The 8962-nt window shown below is 39.9% G+C and overlaps 1 long non-coding RNA gene across 1 annotated transcript; it reads right to left on the bottom strand.

Annotated features, from left to right (window-relative positions):
• Positions 1–6953: 6953 nt before the first annotated feature.
• LOC120441228 lies at positions 6954–8272 on the bottom strand. The gene is made up of 4 exons (XR_005613900.1): positions 8184–8272; positions 7820–7896; positions 7415–7620; positions 6954–7069 (listed from the first exon to the last, which is right to left on the bottom strand). It is a non-coding gene; the product is annotated as an uncharacterized LOC120441228 (long non-coding RNA).
• Positions 8273–8962: the final 690 nt, after the last annotated feature.

The raw sequence follows: 8962 nt of genomic DNA, 5'->3' as shown, positions 1-8962 counted from the left end.
TCCACTTACCACCCACACTTCTTAGACTTCTGACAGTGACTTTTTCCTCTTTCAGAAATGTTCCAACCATTGCTGCCAAGATGCTGTATTGTCACCAGCAAGTCAGGTAAGCAACAGAGCAGTTTTCCCATCCTAGAAATTCAGATAAGATCAGAGAATGCTTCATTTGTAAAGAGGCTTTGGGGTGCAAAGGTGTCAGCCTTGGTGGATTAATTTTAAAGCTGAGGCAATTTGCACTTGTAATTGGTAATGAAGGAGCCATTTGCTTGCACTTTTCAGGGCTTGTTTGCACCACAACCTGATTTGCATAATTTTATTAGGGAAATAAGCAAAGAAGCTGTGACTGAGTTGCCACACGTGCACAACTTGTCCCTGTGAATCGCTGGTTAGACCAGTGAAAAGAATCAATACTGATTTTTGTATAAGGCTTGACACTTTGTTCAACGCTGTGCTATCAGCACCATATACATGTGTTTATGCTGGACACCCAATAGTCTTACTGTGATCCATGCAGAAAGACAGATACATAAAAAGACCAACTTCCCTTTAGCGGTTCTGTCATTGAGAAGTAGTCAAGTGTCTCAGTGATTTGCAGCAACCTGTCAATGATCACAGAATCCCTGGGGGAAATACAGCAGCACAGCAGGTGACAGTCATTTAAAATGCTGGCTTGGCTCTGAATCCCTACATCAAAGACGAAGAAATGGGACTAATCTCTATTCAGGTCTTGCTTGTGGCATTCTCTGAGCAGTTATAGAAGGATCACATGGGCCCTTCATACTCCCTTAATCTGTTTTACAAGCCAAAATTATAGTTAAAAACATTCAAAACAACAGTCTGCTGCATGGGCATTCTGCCCACAATGTAAAAATACCATGGAATTCCAGCCTATATAAAAAAATATGTGGCAACAGTACTATAATAGAGTACTTATGTTTTCCTCAAGGAGGGATGCAGGGAGCCCTGGCAATTTGTGACAAGGTCCTGTGGTAAGCCACAGAAAACAAAACAGCAAATTACATCATAACTAAAAATAGACTGCATCAGGGAGGTTTGTGGCCATACTGGTTGGGGGAATTAGTGCAGTTATGTACTGGGTTACAGAATTTGTAGAAGCAACATGAACACTGACAGCTATATGTGGATGTGTGGTATTTGGAAAGTGATTACACCAGATAATTTAGATAATGTGAAATACTAGATCACATTATTAACATTTTTTTTTTTTTTTACTATCTGCATCTGGTTCATATGTAAATTTAGTTTCAGGGCTTGATAACAGGGAGCATAACCTGCTTTGGATTGTATGTAAGAGATGGCCAGGGTCACCTCACCTGTTGGTTTTTCACCTCCTGTATTGCTGTTATGAATGTACAAATTAGTTGAAAAAGACTAAAAATAGACTGTATACATATTGAGAAAGATGTTTACAGATGTGGACATAATGGGTAATGACTTGCCTTTAGAGCCAACCTCAAGTGGCCTTTTGGCACTTCTCTACTGGCATCTCTTGGAGCTTACCACCTGACTGCATTGGGCTGCTGCAGTAATGACTTACTGGTTTGTTATACAGGGATTCCACTGTACCAGATCAAACAGACTGCAAGAGAAACTGCAAGAGCCTAAATAAATGAGTAAAAACATGTTTTTGATGTCAAGTATCTGGTAATTGTTTAGTTGGCTGTGGTTATAACCGTAACAACTCTAGCCCAAGATACTGCCACATATACAACATGGTATATATTTATATTGTGGGTAACTTTTGATTGACTTGAATACAAAGTGCTGAGAGGGCAGCAAGGATAGGTAGTGTCTGACATTTTAGTACATCACACTGACATCTGCGTACACAATTCCTTTTCAGAGGAGCCTGTTGACAAGTAAATACACCTGGAAGCACCAATGGAAACTGTGACTGTACTTAACTTTCTAACCTTAGTATGGACTAAAATAGCATAATACGTGGAATAGTAATTATGGCTGGAATCACCAGGGGAGAGATGACTGAGTAGCTAAAGCCAAAAGTCTAAGACCCTGGACATCTGCTTTGAAAGACAAAAGAAAAAATTAAAACTTTTCTTTCCAGTCCATATGGCCAATTAGAAGAGAAATCCTTGGTGAATTTGGCCTTAATTATTTCTCTACCTCTTACAATGAATGGAATCATTTTACCGTAAAGGACTTCTAATCAAGGAAAAAATGTCATATTACAACTACTCGTGGAAATTGTGCAGGAAAGTTTTCAACCGCAGATGTGCTTAAGAACACCTTGCTATAGGCAGGTTTAGGAAAAAACACAAATCCACTTATTGTGAAAGCATCTGTTGGAATGTATTATGACTGAATAAACTCACTGTCAAATGCATCCCCTTTGGGTAGTGTACAAAGCAGCCTCTTGATGTGAATAAATGATTCTGGTTACCACGATTGAAATCTGTAGAAGAGAAAGGCCTGCAGCGAGCATGCATTTAGTTATTCCTCTATATAACAAGCCAGTGACTTGCTGTAGCTCCTCCGGGACTGTACCATATCAAACACTTCCAAACACTACACACAGGTATGCCTGCTCATAGGTTTATGAAGCCATAAGCCTGATATTCATAGATTACAAGCATTCTTTCTTATTCACACTAGCTCTTATGAATTTCATTTTGCTATGGTCTTTATTAGCTTATCAGCACTTATTTAGTGTGAAATGCAAAAGCGCCCAGAGAGCTGAGTTTTATGTTACCAACTGTGCAAACTGAAAGTCTCATACATTTGCCAATTGTTTTGAAGAATCAGTTAGAATTAAAATGACTTTCAAATGTATTGCTTTCCAAATCTTTTCTATGAAGAACCTCAATAGGAACTACATTTCTTCAACCCGTCATCTGTTATATGAAGAAAACTGCTCCCCCTGTCCTGTTATTAGACTGTAATGAAGATTTTGTCTTTAATTAAATGCAATTTTACCAATACTGCCAGCTGTTTGCCTCTTTCTGTTAAGTCTTTCAGTGTCTTCATGAGATTTCTATCCAAGTGTGCTCTTTTCTTTCACAAGTCCTGCTAGTGTCCTTGAATGAGAGCTGCTTGTATGAATGAGCCATGTCATTTAGGAGATAAAGACTGAGAGGAGAGACATTTAACCTCCCGCTCCTCTCGTCTTTTTGCAATCTAACCTCACGCGCTGTAGGTCTCAACTTGCTCAGTCTGAAATGTAATGCTCTGTGCATAGCAATGGCCCCGTCTTCAGATGCTTTTGGCCTATGCAATCCCTCTCAGTCATTCTTCATTACACAAGAGATGGAGAGGCTCATCCTATCCCATATTGCTCTGACTCCTTTACCAGCACCGGTATTTAGATGGTCTCATTTCTCTCGCTTTCACTCTGCCTTTCATCATGAAAAGGTGTTCTAGCTTGGAACACACATCTAAGCTCTTTTATTTTTGTTCTGTAGTAATCAGCTGAAAGAAAAAAAGAAGAACCTGTGTGTGCAAGCGTGTGGTTGCATGGGGTCAAACCATGGCAAGATGTTTATTCAAGGGATATGGTGCCATTCAATGTTTCCCTTTTGCTCGACAAATCACAGGAAAAGATCAGCAAAAATGTGTTTATCTCCCAAAACTCTGTTTTACAGCTATTTACTGCAAGACTGGGTATGTGTTTTTGACTCAAATTAAACTACTGTGTCTATGTTTATAGTAATGCACTGGCACATCACACACTGTAATTGCATGGCTTATTTATGTGTTTTGGAGTACAGTGGCCAATATGAAATACTTTATCAAAGACTATAGTTATATGAATATTTAGGTCATTAGCTATGCTATCATATGCTATCACTCCACGCTTCACATTCATTGTTTCTCATGGCTGTTCACTATGGTAGCAGTATATTTCCAATGACAAAATGTTAAGTCATCCACTCCCCATTTGCATAAAGTGCAAAACTTGCAGATGTTGATCTAAACTATAGCCAGATTCAGCAACAGCATGCCACATCTCATGCCTCAAATGTTCTCTAAAATACTGCAGATACAAGAAAACATGGAATATTAGTTTTGATTTGAAATCAAGGAGCAAACAGTCTGTATGAGGTTTGTCCACACAGGTGCAGCTCAGTATAGGAGACGGAGAGAACCTGTCACTCATTTGTCTTTACTTTCTAATGGCTTGTCTATCAAGAGTCCAATACTGGGAAGTGAGGTCATACCTTCTAAGAAGAAGGGAAAAAAAAGCAGACTTTATATAAAGATAGACAAAGCCATCATGATTTCTTTTATGTTTTCTGGTTAGTGTTAGCATTTTGGTCATGTAAACATTTTGGACTCTACATTTAAGCCAAAGAGTGAAGTGCTAAGTTTTAAGCTAGCAAGCTGCATGTACGGGTGCAATGCATTGATACATCTATCTTCTAATTAGTGCTAAGTAACAGACAAATTAAATACTGGAATCACACTCCAATAGCAAAACTGAAGCACACATTTTTAAACTTCTTGGATTGTCTGCACCACACAGCAAGCAAAATTATGTGTTGAATAATTCCATTGAAAATGTTCCAGAAACATGATTACGAGCTTCAGGTCAGTGACTTGTGTCTGGTACAGTGACCATCAAAACAACTACACGCACAACTTTAAGGCCCAGATTATAATCTGTTGTGGACATGAATTATGAATGAGTCATCATTCATAAAAGACTGCTTGATGAGATTTACATCACTCTAACCCATCCAGTAAAAATCTGCCAAATCAAACATGCAGAGGCGTGGAGAAAGAAAGAGAACATGCAAACTCGAACCCAGGATCTTACCTTGTGCCACCGTGCTTATTGGGTGCCCTTTTTCTGGTTTTTCTCATCCTCTAAGTGTACCTTAAAACTTTAAAAGAAGCAGCAGGTCCTTGAATAGCAAGTTAAGGGATCACCCAAGTAGGAATGATAATCCGAAAACAATGCATTAAATTTCATGAGAATACAATAATGGGATATTTCACTACAACCAACCAACCTATACCGTCACCCAAAGAATAATGCTGCTACGGTGACAAAAAAGAAATTAAAAGGGCTACAATAAGAAAACAAGGACAATAACATTAGCTTTGCCATTTAACTATAGCTATTCACTGTAAACTGTACAACCCTATTTTTAAAAGGCAGGGATGCTGTGCAAAATATAAATAAAATGGAACGTGATAATTTGTAACTCATGTAACTGTTGTGGCTGTTTTTTCAGAAAGGGTTGTAAAGCATTAACTTTAATTTTACTCAGCAGATGGTGCTTTCTTTGAAAGACACTTGTTTGTACAAAAACTTAAACTGCTCATGCACTTTGATGTTTTTGTTGAGCAGGAGTCAAAAATGTTACAGAGAATCCATGACCACCCATGCTGATATAAAAACTGAAACAGTATTAGAAATGTCTAACACCAAAGTGTTCTGTGCAACTTTAGTTTCTATGACTATGACAACTCCAAACAGAGACAACTTTAAATAGAAAAGCACCATTGAATGGAGCGATTCCATGTGAAAGGAAAAAGTGGGTGTTTTGCTTTGATTTGAGACAGCTGTCTTAGGACGTTTTCTGAGATTTCTGTTTTATTTCTGTTTTTCAGCCCCAAATTGTCACCTGAGGTGGAATTAGATGAATTCAAGTGTAATCGGTGATTCAATTTTCAACATAATCTTCTCACAAGCCCTTGAACAAAATGTGAAAATAAAATGCTGGTGACATCCCCTCATACATTTATGCAATAGATCAAATATTAGGGTATTACAACAAGTTGACACATGTGCCGCAACCTCCCTGAAGTCACAACACAATATTCATCTCTTACAGCTATAAATGGATCTGCAAAGTGTCTGTTATTGTTTGATAAGTCCCACCATGAAGAGATTTAGGTGCGCTGTCTGACACTGACGTTGGATTAGGGTTGAACTTGTGCTGGAGTGACTAAATTGCACATCACTTTTTAGCCTGAAACAGTTGAAAAGCTGCAAAAACAAACAAATGAAAACCAACGTCATGCTCCAGAGCTTTTCACTCAAAATTAACTGCACCTTTTCACATGATCGTCCTCCATCCATATGCATTTTTAAAGTGTGACAGCTGGATTGCAGTTGTTTTAGCTTGCTCAGTTGGACGACTGCTATTTGGAACAGCTTTTTTTTTTTTTTTCGTTATTCTGGTGCTGGCAGTCAGTACTGCCTGGTTTGATAAATAACCCTAAAGCGCTTTCCACCCACAACCCCAATCCAAGAATATGTGCATTTCTGCAGTCCCTTGCTTGCATTTGATAAGACAGTAAGTGGTGAATATTCCTCCCAGTGATGAAGACCATCAGCCTGCTGCGGCTGGTTTTAGGATCAGATACAAAGAGGCCAGTGGGAGTTCAGTGGCAGATGGTTTTAAACAAGAACTGGGTGGTAAGCTTTGATTGACAGCTCCTCAGTGCCACCCTCCCCTACAGCTTCTAGTTCTCAGTGATGGCTTAATGGTGTCAACAGGAGAGATAGGGTCCTGACTCTTTTATCTGGACAAAATCTTAGACCCATCACCTTCTCTGTTTGCAGTAATTGCAGGAGCAGTGTGGACTCTGTGGGGGGAAAAAGGCAAAGTAAAAGCCAAATCAAAAGGCTCAGCTTCAATCCACTTGACCGAGTGGGTCAACGGAAATAAATGACTTTCCTTTGACCGCCTGTACATCCATCTCTTCAGTGTCACCACTGTCAAGGACACTGGGGCCTGTCTCTGCTGCACTCCTGCGCTGATAAAATGAAAACAGACTGGTTGTTAAGAAAAATGCAGTTGGTATTTTGTGTCTGTCACCTCTCTTATCAATGAGGAAGAATCTATCTATAACACGCCACACTCTCATCACCTCCAGCTGTTGATTACACCAGAGAATAATGCATAAAAGAATGTGCCAGATGTGTGAACACACAAACACACACCCAAAAAGAAAAAAAAAAAGTGGGATTCCTCCACATGTAGGATCTGTGTTGGCACATCTGTTACTTTCAAGTTCGAGGATCCTTTAGTGTGCACGTGTGTGTCCACAGACAGTGTGGATCCACTCCACTCCCCACCTGAGAAATAGAAGGAAGCAAGAGGTATTGGCACGGGCAGACATGGCAAGTGGCAAAGCAGATGGCTCTTACTTACAATCGTTTCCTCTCCCATAATGCTTCAGGAGCGCAGCGCACGGAGCACATACTACGCTCTGTCTCCCCATGGGAAAAAAGTAGCTACAGGGTGCTCATTTTTAAGGAACGAACAAGCCCAAGCACTGTGCAGAAGCCCTAATTGTTTTCCAGATACCCAGTTTCACTTGCTTTTTCTGATGTCTTTTTTAAATGCTTCAAAAAAATACAACATTTTCATGTAGTGTTGATGCAGCAGATGATACCTTTCCTTCCTGTTAAGCCACCTACCTCGTTAGCCACCTTGCAGCCGGTGCCAATGAACTGGACGACAAATCCAATTGGAGCTTTTCATGATGTTCCCCTTCTTCCTGGCTCCCCCAGTACTCTATTCTTTTCATTGGCTGCCCAGGCACCAGATGGAGCCCGTCGTCTCTGCTCCACCCCGGGGCTCTTTCTCTCCGTTTGCGTAGGTAGAGCGAGACCTGTTTACACTGCTGCAGCCAAACACACACAGGGGTACTTTACCTCTTTCTTTTCATCTCTTTTAAATGCTCTCTTGGTCATATAGTGATCTGTTCTAATTGTTCTGAAATCATGGGAAGATTATTACAGCCGCTTACTTTAATAAAGGCACATTTTTCTTTATTATTACTTGAGCTGTTTTATGGCACTCTTCTTGAATGCTGCAAATACCTCCCCTCTTGTTTGTGTTCATCATAATGCCTCAGAAACTTCCATCCAAGGTTACCTGGAGCTCGATGACAGAAAAGCTGCAAAACAGAACATTGTTCATTAAAACTGACAGAAAGCTGTGCATTTGCTTTTTGCTTCCTACAGCAACAGCTCCACAAATAGCAGATGGTGGTCATCTGGTTTGAAAATGTGAAATCATCTGCTGCCCTACTTCTGCTGGATGCTACAGAATATCAGAGAAACTGCTCGTCTTGATTCATACCCACATTTAATATTAAATAACATAAAACAACATGCAATATATAGAGACTACTTGTATGTCAGATATGAACATGCAAAGGAGTATTTTTAAAAAAAAACCCACACAGTGCAATCTGCATCTTTTCAGATCCTCATCTGGCAGTCTGGCACTCCCTTCCACTGTCTGTAGATGGCAGAGAAGAACACTGATCTGAGTTTTGACCATTACCACACAGCTTATAGCTGATTCAGTCTCATTCAAAATGCTGGAAATTATAATAAAATGACGAAATTTCTTCAATCTAAGCAGGTACGATCTGAAAAAGATAAACCCCATAAGGATTTCCACCCTCATTTAAAGCTTCCATCATTCAGTGTAATAGGTAAAAGCCAAAGTACTGCTGAGGACAGCAACCTGCCATCCATCACTATTTTACCAACACTTGTATGATTACACAAGCTGTCATTGACTAACATAAATCAAGAACTAAACCCTCGAGGTTATAGAATAAATCAGCAAACATTAGCAAGGCCTCTCCATTTTTCAGATAATGAAGACAGGTTTATAATCATCTCACATTCAACCCAATATAAAACCCCATGGTAAATAAACCATCGTTTTTCATGCGCTCACTAACTTACTTCATGATGTGCCTGAGCTCTAAATAATCGTTCCATGTGTACACATCGATATATTTCACCACAGACAGGTCAAAGGCATTATCCATGCCTTCTGCTGCAGCTAAGAAGAGTAGCTGCTGCAGGTGTTTGTCTGTGTGAGTGGGTGTGCACGGCGCATCTGTGTAGGTGCAAGCCTACATGTGTCTGCGTGTGAAATATAACAGCTTTGACTGGCACAGCACTGCAGCGATGTAATTGGCTTTTGGAGAGAGGTAAACAGGA

This window comes from Oreochromis aureus, linkage group 1, assembly GCF_013358895.1.
Source record: "Oreochromis aureus strain Israel breed Guangdong linkage group 1, ZZ_aureus, whole genome shotgun sequence".
In the NCBI taxonomy this organism is placed as follows: Eukaryota; Metazoa; Chordata; class Actinopteri; order Cichliformes; family Cichlidae; genus Oreochromis; species Oreochromis aureus.
This window is presented reverse-complemented; position numbering and strand designations above follow the sequence as displayed.